This window comes from Theropithecus gelada, chromosome 7a, assembly GCF_003255815.1.
Source record: "Theropithecus gelada isolate Dixy chromosome 7a, Tgel_1.0, whole genome shotgun sequence".
Lineage (NCBI taxonomy): Eukaryota > Metazoa > Chordata > Mammalia > Primates > Cercopithecidae > Theropithecus > Theropithecus gelada.
Genome location: NC_037674.1, coordinates 37,717,980 through 37,731,577, shown reverse-complemented (window position 1 = coordinate 37,731,577; position 13,598 = coordinate 37,717,980). Strand labels below are relative to the sequence as shown.

Below are 13,598 nucleotides of genomic sequence, written 5' to 3'. Positions count from 1 at the left end.
GACAGATCTCATTCACACGTGGTTACAGGTGCTGGTAGGTTAGTAAGTTTAGTACATGAAGATGATGAAAGTAGCTTCTAATTGTTTCTTCTCTCAGTGAAATAAGCCAGTTCATCAGCTGAGAAGTGGGTCTAGAAACATAGTGGACCTGAAAGTGTCAAGAGTCCCCTTGAGGTTTGTGGCCATAAATTAACGGCAAGACAATGCCAAGGGATATGTGTTTTCTCCAGCCAGGATCATCAGCCTGAAGCTGAAGGAGAGTGAGCAGAGGGTGGGCTTAACCAAGGATGGGGTTTTCTTTCCCAGGACAGTAAGACAACGCGGGGAAAGGTCAAGGGAGTTAAGAACCTGAGCTGGGTAAGGAGGACAAGAAAGGGATGACGGACAACGAAAAAGAAAGGGCCACCAGGTCAGAAGCCCTTGTAGGTGAAAGCTAGGTGGAACCAAGTACTAGAGGCAATAAGACAAAAGAGAAAAGGGGAGGGTCAGACTGGTGAGTTTGTCAAGATTTTGCTGCAGGTGCAGTTATCAGTAATGATAAGGTCTACAACCATATTTTTCAAATGATGGGGTGCAAGTTTAGCGGGTGGTGAAATCAATTTAGTGGGTCAGGATCAGCATCTTATTGTTTTAATGAAACAATAAAAAGTATGAAAGTGCATTATATCCAGTAAGAATAAATACTGTTTTGTGAAACTTCTGTGTGTTTGCATTGGGTCATCACATAAGATATATTTCTCCTATGGTTTAGGGTTAAAAAAAACTTCAAAGACACTAGAGCAAGGGTTCTTGACCCTGGGACTACTGACGTTTTGGATGGCGTAATTCTTTGTTGTGTGGGGCTGTCCTGTGCATTGCAGGGTGTTCAGCAGCCTCACTAGAATGTCAACAGCGTCTCTTCTTCCTCCAAAGTTGTGCCAAAAAGTCTCTAGACATTGCCAAATATCCTCCTTGTCGAAAAAATCACTGAGAATCAGTGGTCTAGAGATAACCATGTGAGCGATGGCTGAAGCAGAGTAGAGGAAAAGACAACTGAAGGAGAGTTGGTCAAGGGACTGAGAGGTTGGGAATTGGGTGGACAACCTATACAGATGTTCAAGTCACCAAAAATGTTGATGGGAGGAGGGACTGTGGGCCAGATGCTAAAATCTCCCAAGAATGAGGCAAGGTGACCCAGAGGACTGTAGATGAGTGGTCCTCTACCGTGGCTGCACATTAGAATCACCTGGAGAACTTACCCACGAATGCCCAGGCCCCATCCCAAACCAACTCCACAGAATCTCCAAGTGATTCCAATGTGCAGGCAGGTCCAGGAACACTGCAGAAGAAACCCATCTGCAAAGCCCCACTTAAACGTGACCTCCTTCATGACAATTTCCCTTCCAGGTCTCTTTTATTTCCTGCACTCCACTATCACTACCAATTTTGCTTTGCTTAGAGCTGACATAGGAAATCACTAGAAAAACATTCAAGGCTCTAAAACTAAGTGGCTGGCACTCCAGCCTGGGTGACAGAACGAGACCCTGTCTCTAAAAATAAACAAAACAAATTAAAACTAAGTGGCTGAAAACAGAATAAACTGTTCAACTGCTAAAAAATTTTAGAACTAGGAGATCAGTGAGAAGGAAAGCCTTTTAGGGAATACTCTGCTTGAGCTTTGAGTCATCCAAATCTGTCAAGGACATCCAGGCAAGCGAGGGTCCCAGAGGACAGCCAAACACTTATGTGTCACTGATAAGCATCATTAGAAACATAACCCCTTTGGCAGGCCGAGGAAGGCCTGGGCAACATGGTGAAACCCTGTCTCTGCTAAAAATACAAAAATTAGCCAACCATGGTGGTACATGGCTGTAATCCCAGCTACTTGGGTAGCTAAGACAGGACAATCGCTTGAACCCAGGAGGCACAGGCTGCAGTGAGCCGAGATTGCGTCACTGCACTCCGGCCTGGGCGACAAAGTGAGACTCTACCTCAAAAAGAAAAAAAGAAAACCCAGAAACATAACTACTTTGCTGACACTGCAATAAACATTTGTTGAAATTAATGGCTACTGTACTTAATTTCCTCCAAAAAATGCATGAATGATCAGATTATGACACAATTTATGCCATATTTATCATCTGGTCACCATATTATTCTCAATACCCTTCACATGTAGCCAACTTTTTATTAAAAGAAATCAATAACATCAAATCTTGAATATGCATGTATGACGGGAAAAAACAGGAATCAGAATGTCCTCTTTCCCAAGAGAACTCTCTATAGACTATTTAGAATGATACCCACAAATTCTCACTTTCATTGCTGATGAAACATACAAATATCTATCAAACATCATTAAATCCCCAAATATCTACAACAAATTCAGACAAGAATTAAGTAATATGACTCAAATATTATTTTTTCCCAGCTTGGGGAAATTGGCAGAATTGCATTAAATGTCCCTTGACTGAGATGCTAACTTTCACCCGTATTAGTCCATTCTCACATTGCTATAATGACATACCTGAGACTGGGTAATTTATAAAGGAAACAGGTTTAATTGAGTCACAGTTCAGCATGGCTGGGGAGGTCTAAAGAAACTTACAATAACGGCAGAAGGGGAAGCAAACATGTCCTTCTTCACATGGCAGCAGGAAACAGAAGGGCCAAGCAAAGGGGGAAAAGCCCCTCATAAAACCATCAGGTCTCGTGAGATCTCACTCACTATCATAAGAACAGCATAGGGGGCCGGGCGCGGTGGCTCAAGCCTGTAATCCCAGCACTTTGGGAGGCCGACGCGGGTGGATCACGAGGTCAGGAGATCAAGACCATCCTGGCTAACATGGTGAAACCCCGTCTCTACTAAAAATACAAAACATTAGCCGGGCGAGGTGGCGGGCGCCTGTAGTCCCAGCTACTCGGGGGCTGAGGCGGGAGAATGGTGTGAACCTGGGAGGCGGAGCTTGCGGTGAGCCGAGATCCCGCCACTGTACTCCAGCCCGGCGACAGAGTGAGACTCCGTCTCAAAAAAAAAAAAAAAAAAAAACAGAACAGCATAGGGGTAACCACCCTCATGATTCAATTACCTCCCACTGGTATGGGGATTATGGGAACTACAAGATGAGATTTTTGCATGGGGACACAGCCAAACCATATCAATTGCCACCACCTCCTACTCTCATGTCCTCACATTTCAAAACACAATCATGCCTTTCCAACAGTCCCCCTAAGTCTTAGTTCATTCCAGCATGAACAGAAAAGTCCAGGTCCAAAGTCTAATCTGAGACAAGGCAAGTCCCTTCCACCTATTAGCCTGTAAAATCAAAAGCAACTCAGGTACTTCCTGGATACAAAGGGGGTACAGGAATTACCTAAATACGCTCATTCCAAATGGGAGAAATTGGCTAAAATAAAGGGGCTACAGGCCCCATGCAAGTCCAAAATCCAACAGGGCAGTTATTTAACCTTAAAGTTCCAAAATGCTCTCCTTTGACTCCATGTCTCACATCTACATTACACTGATGCAAGAGGTGGGTTCCTATGACCTTGGACAGCTCCACCCCTGTGGCTCTGCAGAGTACACCCTCCCTCTCAGCTGCTTCACAGGCTGGTGTTGAGTGTCTGTAGCTTTTCCAGGTATGTGGTGCAAGCTGTTTGTGGATCTAGCATTCTGGGTTCCGGAGAATGGTGGCCCTCTTCTCACAGCTCCACTAGGCAGTGCCCCAATGGGGACTCTGTGTGGGGGTTCCAGCCCCACATTTTCCTTCTGCACTACCCTAGCAGAGGTGCTCCATGAGGGCTCCACCCCAGTAGCAAATGTCTCCCTGGACATCCAGGCATTTTTTTTTTCTTTTGAGACGAAGTCTCACTCTGTCACTCAGACTGGAGTGCAGTGGCACATCCAGGCATTTCTGTACATCCTCTGAAATCTAAACAGAGGTTCCCAAATCTCAATTCTTGTCTTCTGCACACCTGCAGGACCAACATCACATGGAAGCTGCCAAGGCTTGGGGCTTACATCTTATGAAACAATAGCTTGGGCTGTACTTTGGCCCCTTTTAGCCACTGCTGGAGTGATTGAGATGCAGGGCACCAATTCGCAACGCTGCACACAGCAGGGGGGCCCTGGACCCAGCCCAGGAAACCATTTTCCCAGGGGCTCCCGTGAAGGTCTCTCGTTACTTACGCAAATTTCTGCAGCTGGCTTGAAATTCTCCCCAGAAAACGGGTTTTTCTTTTCTACCACATCGTCAGGCTGCAAATTTTCTAAACTTTCATGCTCTGTCACCTCCTAAATGTTCTGCTGCTTATAAATTTCTTCCCCCAGATACCCTAAATCATCTCTCTCAAATTCAAAGTTCCACAGATATCTAGGGCAGGGGCAAAAAGCCGCCAGTCTCTTTGCTAAAGCATAGCAAGAGTCACCTTGGTTCCAGTTCCCAAGAAGTTCCTCATCTCCATCTGAAACCACCTCAGCCTGGAATTTATTGTCCATATCACCATCAGCATTTTGGTCAAAATCATTCAACAAGTCTCTGGGAAGTTCCAAACTTTCCCACATCTTCCTGTCTTCCTCTGAGCCCTCCAAACTGTTCCAATGTCACTTCCACATTTTTAGGTATCTTTATAGCAGCACCCCACTCTCTGCGGTACCAATTTACTCTATTACCCATACCTGAGACTGGGTAATTTATAAAGGAAACAGGTTTAACTGAGTCACAGTTCAGCATGGCTGGGACCAGGAGGCTGGGGCCGGGGACCTCAGGAAACTTACAGACATGGCGGAAGGGACAGCAAACTCGTCCTTCTTCACATGATGGCAGGAGAGAGAAGTGCCAAGCAAAGGGGGAAAAGGCTGTTATGAAACCATCAGGTCTCATGAGATCTCACTCACTATTATGAGAACAGCATGGGTATAGCTACCTCCATGGTTCAATTACCTCCCACCACGTCCCTCCCAAGACACATGGGGATTATGGCAACTACAATTCAAGATGAGATTTTGCATGGGTACACAGTCAAATCGTATCCCATCCATAACATGGCTGGCTGGAAAAGAACATAACACCCATGGAAGAGAGGTAGCTAGTTCCTCTAAACCAGTGGTTCTCCATAGAACTCATCAGTTCTATCAAGATTACAAAAATCACATAAATAGTCTGGGTTGAAAATGGTAGAAGCATAACAGCCAGCTAAGCCAGGATCATATGGAAAGAGACCTGGGTTCAAATACCAGCCCAGCCCTCTCTGGCTGACCCGCAGGATAAGTCTCTTCTGGAAACTTGTTAAAAATGCAAATCAAACCCCACCAAGGACTCATCAAATCTGAAACTCAGGCCCAATAATCTGGGGGTTTAACAAGCCCTGCAGGTGATTCCCATGCATTTTAGTTTGGGAACCACTGATGTAATCTCAAGCATGGTTTTCAAATTGTGCAGCACAGCCCTGGCTTCCAGTGGGTTGAGATTCTGGATCTCCCGTCAGGATTCAGAGTCACACAGTATGTACTTTTTTCAATGTAGAGCAGAGTGTGGTGGCTCACACCTGTAATCCCAGTGCTTTGGGAGGTGTCAAGGTGGGAGGATCGCTTGAGGTTAGGAGTTTGAGACTACTCTAGGCAACACAGTAAGACCTGGTCTCTATAAAAAAAATATATAAAATACAAATTGGCCAGGTATGGTGGCAAGTTCCTGTAGCCCCAGCTTCACAGGAGGCTGAGGCAGGAGGATCACTTGAGCCCAGGAGTTTGAGGCTGTAGTGAGCTGTGATTGTACAACTGCACTCCAGCCTGGGCATCAGAGAGATCCTGTCTCTAAAAATATTATTCAGATAAAAAATAAAAATAAAATGTGAAATGCTTTTGAAAGGTGAGCTTTAGCTGCAACAGGCAAAAACTCATCATTTCTATCAAGATATCAAAAATCACATCAGGAGGCTGGGTTGAAAATGGTAGAGGTGGAACAGCCAGCTAAGCCAGGGATCATATGGAAAGAGACCTGGATTCAAATCCCAACCCAGCCCTCTCTGGGCCTCAATTAGGAAAACCAAGTTTGAGGAGATGCTGCTGCTATCTAGAAAGGCTTCTCAGGCCAGGCACCGTGGCTCACGCCTGTAATTCCAACACTTTGGGAGGCCGAGGCAGGTGGACTGCCTGAGCCCAGGAGTTCCAGACCAGCGTGGCCAACATGGTAAAACCCCATCTCTACTAAAAATACAAAAGTTAGCTGGGAGTGGTGGCGCATGCCTGTAATCCCAGCTACTCGGGAGGCTGAGGCATGAGAATCGCTTGAACTCAGAAGGTGGAGATTGCAGTGAGCCAAGATCACGCTACTGCACTCCAGCTAGACCCTGTCTAAAACTAAAAAAAAGAAAGGCTTCTCAATTGGCCAGAAGCTCTCCCTGCAGGGGCCACTATTGGTCTTCCCTCAGAATGGGATCAGAGAAAGTTAAGACAAAGGAGAGTGCTTCTAAGAGCTTTCCTGAGCTCTTACTTTCACCACCTCCTGGGGCAGAGGGAAACAGTTTTTTCGGAAGCTATCCTTTACACTGAAAGTATCCTCTACTAGAAGTTGAGAAATCAAAGGATTTTAGAAAATAATTAATTGTGCCGGGTGCGGTGGCTCACGCCTGTAATCCCAGCACTTTGGAAGGCTGAGGCGGGCGGATCATGAGGTCAGGAGATCGAGACCATCCTGGCTAACACGGTGAAACCCCGTCTCTACTAAAAATACAAAAAATTAGCCAGGCGTGGTGGCGGGCGCCTGTAGTCCCAGCTACTCGGAGGCTGAGGCAGGAGAATGGCGTGACCCCGGGAGGCAGAGCTTGCAGTGAGTCGAGATCCCGCCACTGCACTCCAGCCTGGGTGACAGAGCGAGACTCCGTCTCAAAAAAAAATTAATTAAAAATTTCCAAAGAGATAAGAGATTGCAATAGGAGGCATCAGAAAAAGTAAGCGTGATATTTCCCAGCCTTTTTTTCTAAATGGTTGCTGGTGAGTTTCTTATCCATTAACCAAACATTTTTAAACTTGTTTTCATATAGAAAAGCCTGCGTGTTTGAACAAGTCAACCAATTTAAGTATATATGGAAAAAGTTAATTACCTCTCCCTCCTCACTGCTAATCTTAAACAATGTTAAGTTTTGGGTGTCCTTACACACTTTTCTCCAAGGTCATACACATACGGCTTATTTTCTTAATCAGAAATACGGCCGGTCGCAGTGGCTCATGCAGTAATCACAGCACTTTGGGAGGCTGAGGCAGGTGGATCACCTGAGGTCAGGAGCTCGAGACCAGCCTGGCCAACATGGTGAAACCCGTCTCTACTAAAAATACAAAAATTAGCCAGGTGTGGTGGCGGGTGCCTGTAATCTCAGCTACTCGGGACACCTAGGCAGGAGAATCGCTTGAACCCAGGAGACAGAGGTTGCAGTGAGCCGAGATGGAGCTACTGCACTCCAGTCTGTGCTAACAAGTGAGCCTCCATCTAAAAAAAAAAAAATTTTTTTTAAATAAAATCAGAAATACGGTCATGCAACATATGATACTCTGCAACTAGCTTTTATTTTACATATTATTTTTAATATGTCATGCACAACCCTCACAAAATAATCCATACTATGTATGTACCTCATTTTATTCATTTTACTAATGAACATTTGTTGCTTCTAGTTTATTTACTGCAAAAAATCCTACAACAAACACCCTTACACACAGATCCTTACAGGCCAATGTTTTTCTTAATGTAAAACGAGGTTGCAAATGTGGGATTGCTGGGTCACATGGCAGGTGTGCTCCAAACTTTCACAGAAACCATCTGCTTTTCCTAAAGATTGTAACAATTCACACTTGTATCAATGGTCTGAGAATTCCCACCACCCCAACCCCAAACAGCGAGTATTACCAACCTTTTAAAAGATGTATCAATTGTATGGACAGGAAATAATACCTGTCTTTAAATTTGTATTTCTCTGTCCACTAGGGAAGTTGAGAAGAGATGCAATAATTTGCATCCCTTCTTCTGGGAATTGCCTGGTCACATCCTTTTCTCATCGTTCTATAATGTTGTATTTCAGTTACTATTTCATCACATTCTCATCTCCCCACCCTCTACCCCACCCTCACCCTGGCTACTAGATACACAAAGTACAAAAGTGTATCACCTCCTCGGAATACAATGTGTGGGCATTGTGAGGGCAGGGGATATCTTCTCAGCATAAAGTGCACAGCAAACCCTCAAAAACATTCACTGAATGAGTGAATAACAGACGTAGGGAATTATGTTTGTAAAAATTGCAGCTAAAAGAGTAAGAAGAAAATACAAATGTTCAATCCTTATTCTACATTTTCAGAACAGCATCAGTTTGACTGAAATTAAATTGTTGGTTAAGAGGAAAACAAAACCATGGTCTTGGCACTGTCTCTGAAACTCCACTGTGAAATGGGTGGCAAATGAGCCCAGTCCTAATTCATAGCTCTGGGCGACACATAAAGATTCTCACGACTAAAGCATTTTGTACCCAACCTTGTCCACCAGCTGTCATTCAAATGGCACCTGCCCCTGAGCCACAGATTGTCAGGGTGGTCAGTACAAAAGAGAGGCCTACCTTAAGCACGTTATCTCTCCCCCTCCTTCACCCTGACTTCTTTGCCTTTTCTCCAGCTTATTGAGGAGGGGATGTGAGCCCTGCAGGGGAAATTTGACAGAGTTCAGATTCCCTAACTCTTTGAACTTTAGGGAAAACATCTGGTCATACCCACCATTTATCCCTATTATTTGTAATAGTTATGTGTGGCTTATGTTTTAACTAGTCTCCCTATTAGATATAAAAGTAATACGATTAAAAAGTTCTGGGGAAACTACTGTAATTAAAAAGGCACCAGTGGGTATGTTAAGCTGTAATTCCAGGCCTGCTTATTATGTTTTCCTTCTTGTCTTTAAAAGTTTTGTACCTAATAAAAATAACTGAATTATTTAACTCTTTTTGGGTACTTCTTGTACTGGCCAACCACCACTCAAAATCACCAAGAAAACATTATGACTCAAAAGTTCTGGAGCAATAATGTCACAGATCACAAGTTGTAGACACTGTCTCAAGAGGCTGGACATGCCACACACATATCACAACACCACCTCACAGACTGGTAAACAGACAGGCAACTTCCCAAAACACATACTCGTTTTCTAACCTTTTTAAGTTACAAAATCTTAAAAGGAAAAAAAAATGCAAGAACTTTGCTCAAGTTATGAAGTTATGACAATAAGAATCAGGTTGGCTGGGCGCGGTGTCTCATGCCTATAATCCCAGCACTCTGAGAGGCTGAGGCGGGTGGATCACCTGAGGTCAAGGAGTTTGAGACCAGCCTGGCCAACGTGGTGAAACCATGTCTCTACTAAAAATACAAAAATTAGCTGGGCTTGGTGGTGCGTGCCTGTAATCCCAGCTACTTGGAAGGCTGAGGTGACAGAGCAAGATTCTCTCAAAAAAAAAAAAAAGGAATCAGGCAAGCGGCAACAAAACACAATTTATAACAATTCGTTGAGAGAGGCATAAAAAAATAGATAACTATTAAGGTAGTAAACTTGGGAATAAAGATTGGAGGGTTCGCAATAAAGCTTCTCTTTTTTATTATGTAAGGTTTAACATGTATAAAATATATGTGGCATATATGTAGTTATAAAGCATAATGCTAAAATGCATAAATACATTTAGATGCATAGATTTTTTTTCTGAGAATAGTTGGTAAAAATGTATATTGTTCACCACCTGTAATCGTCCTTTACTACTCTAGAGAACCAATGATGTTCGGGGAGTGAGGGGTGAAGGAGGGGAAATCAGATTACTTTTGAGACAGAAAAGAAAGATACTGACTAGAAAATGACATACTCACCTCTTCCTAAACCCTAACTTCACTTAAAAATACTCTAGGGAACAGTGTTTGGAAAAACCTGAATGAGTCAGCAGTAGGTGAGTTCAAAACACATATATAGCCTATGCCTGTACAGAATATCCCTGGTAACTCATTCAACAGGGTCACGCTGTTAAAAAGTTCGCTTTCTCTTTGGAGGTAGAAGCCCCACATCAATGCCAAAAAGAGAGACCCTCTAATACTCTTTGGAAACTCCCTGATAACTTGAATGGATACAAAGGCAGAAAGAAACCAGTGGCTTCACCAATCTGAAGAGACCTGTTTCTGTGATTAAGGTACTCCCTCTAAGACTGGAAACTTAAAACGGATGGAGGCTTTCTGCAACTGACTTCTCTTCTAAATTAGCTATGCTAATTTTGGAAAAATGTATCTTGGGTTCTGGGTGTTTTCCACTATTCTAGTGCTCAATGGAAAAAAAAAAAAATCATTCGTGTAGGCATCCCTCTTCTCTGAAGGCCACTTGTCACACCCACCACCATCCTCTGATTTTGCATAGAGGTCCCAAATAAGCAATCAAGGTAGATAAAATCTTGGCTGACATTCATATCGGAGACATTTTTGCAGGCGCTTCATGAAATGAATCAGGGAAAGAGCTGCCTAACACCTAACATCTCCAGGCACATCTCCCACAGGAGAGCCTCTCCCCTCCCTCTGCACACTTAACCCCCAACCCCAGAGCTTTCTGTGGTCCCTTCTAGCCTCCTCAATGATGAAGACCCCAAGTGCGGACATGGCCTTAATACTATGACATCATTTCGGTAACACGCCAAGGAGAACACGTTCCTGCAGTTGGCTACGTGTAGGTCAGCAAACACGCCCGTGCCCTGCCCCTTCACAAAGCAGAGGTCACAGTCTATTTCAAAAGTAAAGATTCCCCACTCCCGCTTCCCCCTCCCTCCGGAGAGGTCGCTGCCTCCAAGCTCTGGAGAAGGGACGTCAGCATGCAACCTGACAATGCCACAACTCAACACACGCAGGTACTATTAGAAGGAATAGTAAGTGGTACTTACAGTACCAGGGCAATTTACGTGTATTTTGGGGTCCACTTCTCCAGGACATCATCCCTACCCAACAACACCAACACTTCAGTTCATTCCTCTCTCATCTTCTGGAAAGACAGAAGTTTTCACTATGAGACACAGGAATTCTGGCCTAAGTTGTCCCAGCCCTTCACGGACAGCAAGAATCCAAGTTTCCCCACGCGTCACCTGAAGCCTCAACTTCTGGAAACGCCCTCTTTTCCTCGCCTCCACGAGCTGCGAGAGCAGAACATGCAGCCGCGGGCGCTACTGCTGTCGCCGCCAAAGTCAAGGAGGCGACTAGAAGCTCAGGCTGGTCGGCGGCCTCGGGGCGACCACAGGCAAGGCCCTGATCCCGATCCACGAACCAAGGCGCCTCATCTCCCCCAGGGAGTGAGCTCCCGCGCCCCTCGGAGTACCCAGGCGAGCCCGGGCGCCGGGAGAACGCTCTGCACCCAGCGCCCAGCCCCGGGACGCCGCCAAGCGCACGGCTCCGGCTGAGCGCCCGGGCAGCGGTAGCTGCGGGGAAGAGGGGCGTGTTCCCTGAGACTCCGAGCCCCAAGGCCGGGTCCAGGCGGGACAGGGGAAAGCGGCAAGCCGAGCACGCTGTCCGTGACGACGGCTCTCGGCCCCAAGCCCCGCCGGCTGGCGTGGCGACGCGCTGTAGCCCGCGCGCCCTTGCAGGGACAGCAGCCGTGAGCGCCTTGCGCGGCCGCCTCCGCGCCGGCCTCGGCTCGCAAACTTTCCCAGCGACAACCGCTCAAGCCTCTCCGACGGGGGCGCGGCCCTCTCCCCGGGGCCCAGAAACGGCTTGCCCCCTCCCCTCCGCAGCTAAAACCCACTGAAAATATGGCGCCCTCGAAAGTCGTTCCTTGGTCCCATCAGGGATCCCGAAATACTCGTCTCCAGGTCCCTCCAGCTTCCAATGGGTGCAAAATTTCAGCTCGTGGGACCGAGGAAGGAGAGGGAGCAGCTGAGTCTGTGTGAGGCCAGCAGCACTGGATGCAAAGCCTGTCCCTGCTTTCGGCCCGGCACTGCCCCCGTCGCTCAGCGGCCAGCAGTTCGCCCGTGGCGAGACTGCCAAGTAAAAGACAGTCGTGGGATCGGCAGGTCTGAGTGTCCGGCACTGGAGAAGGAACTCCGCACTGGAGGGCTGTCTTAGCCCAGAGCCTCGGCGGGAGACTTGTTTGCGAAGTGGCGCTGGAGTCCCGGCGGCCAGTGCTGGAATGAAGCCGCTCCGCCCGCGCCAACTCTCCTGGCGCGGGGGCCCGGCCGGGGTCGAGGGGACACTCTATGCAGGCGGGGCCGTTTTTCAAAGCCCAGTTACCGGAAACCCAGCGAGAGCCCCGGAGGGGACCGGCTGCCCACGGCCAGGAATCCGCTCTCTGGCGCCGGCTGCGAGGCTGTTTGCAAACCGCTGCGCCCGGGTCCAGTGCAGTTAAACATACATGTGCAATAGACAGGTGCATTAATATCATTTTATTTTTATTTTCCTGCAAGAAGCCCTCCTAGACCATCAAATCTGGGAGCTTTACGGGTTTTTCCTGCATTGGCATCACTCACGAGAAGCAAAAGGGAGGAAAAAAAAAACACCCACATTTTCCTTCTGGAGAGGGGAGGGAAAAGATACGAGAAATTCATGCAACGTGCATGCAGCTGGAGGAAGAGGAAAACCCGAGTGAGCCGTGCGCCTTACCAGGGGATGCATTTACTGTCTCATTGCAGAGCGCCTGCCCGGGAGTGCAGCCCGCGTCCCCCCGCGCGCTGGGCGACCACTCCGCTCCCGCAGCCGCCTCAGCCGCTGCCGCCGCCGCTGGCTCCGGGCGCGGAACAAGAGCCGAGGGCGAGCGCGAGCGCACTGCCCGCGAGCGCTGGGAGGGCAGGAAGCGCGTCATCATTCGGGGACGGCGCGGCTCCGGTCCGGCCGCTGCGCCGCGCTGCATCGGGGGTGGGCCGCCACCCAGGCTCTGGCGCCCCTCCTGGGTCTCTCCTCGCGTGGGGTGATGCTGAAAGGGTCCGTGAGGGAAGGCGATGCACAGGCCGAGCTGTCACGTGGAAGGGAGGCTCGGGGTGACCCCGGCTTACCAGAACTGGGGCTCTGCTGTGTAAAGGGGATGACTGGAGGACCCAGCGTCTTGTGGGCTGGGGCCCCTAGATCCGCAGAGTGCCCTCTCGGGACCACTGGCCAGGTCCTGGGGGAAGCGAGGTGTGGCTGACTGGAGGGCCGTGGCGGGCGGTGGGGTCTTGCTGCGAAGCGGAGGGCCGTGACCCCAGGCGAGCCTGCTCTTTTCAGTACAAGGATCCTGAAACCTTGCTAGTCAGGGGTCACTTAGGAATTTAGAGAACGACTATAGGGATGAGTGGCGGAAGGGGTGTGCTCTATTGACAAGGAGAAAATAATTCACTCCTGTTTACCATGCCCTGAATAAAGTCAGTTATATACCTCTTACATTTACAGTCATTATTAGTAAATACTGTAAATACCGTGGAACAATGTGAAGGTTATTCAAGGGGGTGAGGAGACAAAACACTATGTACCATATGGTCCCATTTTTAAAAACTGTGATTTCTAGAGAAAGGCAGAAAAGACTGGATAAAGAAACACCAATAAATCTCTCAGTAATTGGTGGAATTGTGAGTAATTTTACTTTTTTATTTATCTGTAAGGG

General features: G+C 47.4%; 1 protein-coding gene across 1 annotated transcript in view; it reads right to left on the bottom strand.

The window, feature by feature from the left end:
• TLN2 (talin 2) overlaps positions 1-12,748 on the bottom strand; it is a 454,454-nt gene extending 441,706 nt beyond the window's left edge. Inside the window, exon 1 of the mRNA XM_025390086.1 lies at positions 12,626-12,748. The gene's annotated coding sequence lies outside the window, so the exon portion shown is untranslated. The remainder of the gene's footprint in view (positions 1-12,625) is intronic.
• Between the last annotated feature and the right edge of the window lie 850 nt (positions 12,749-13,598).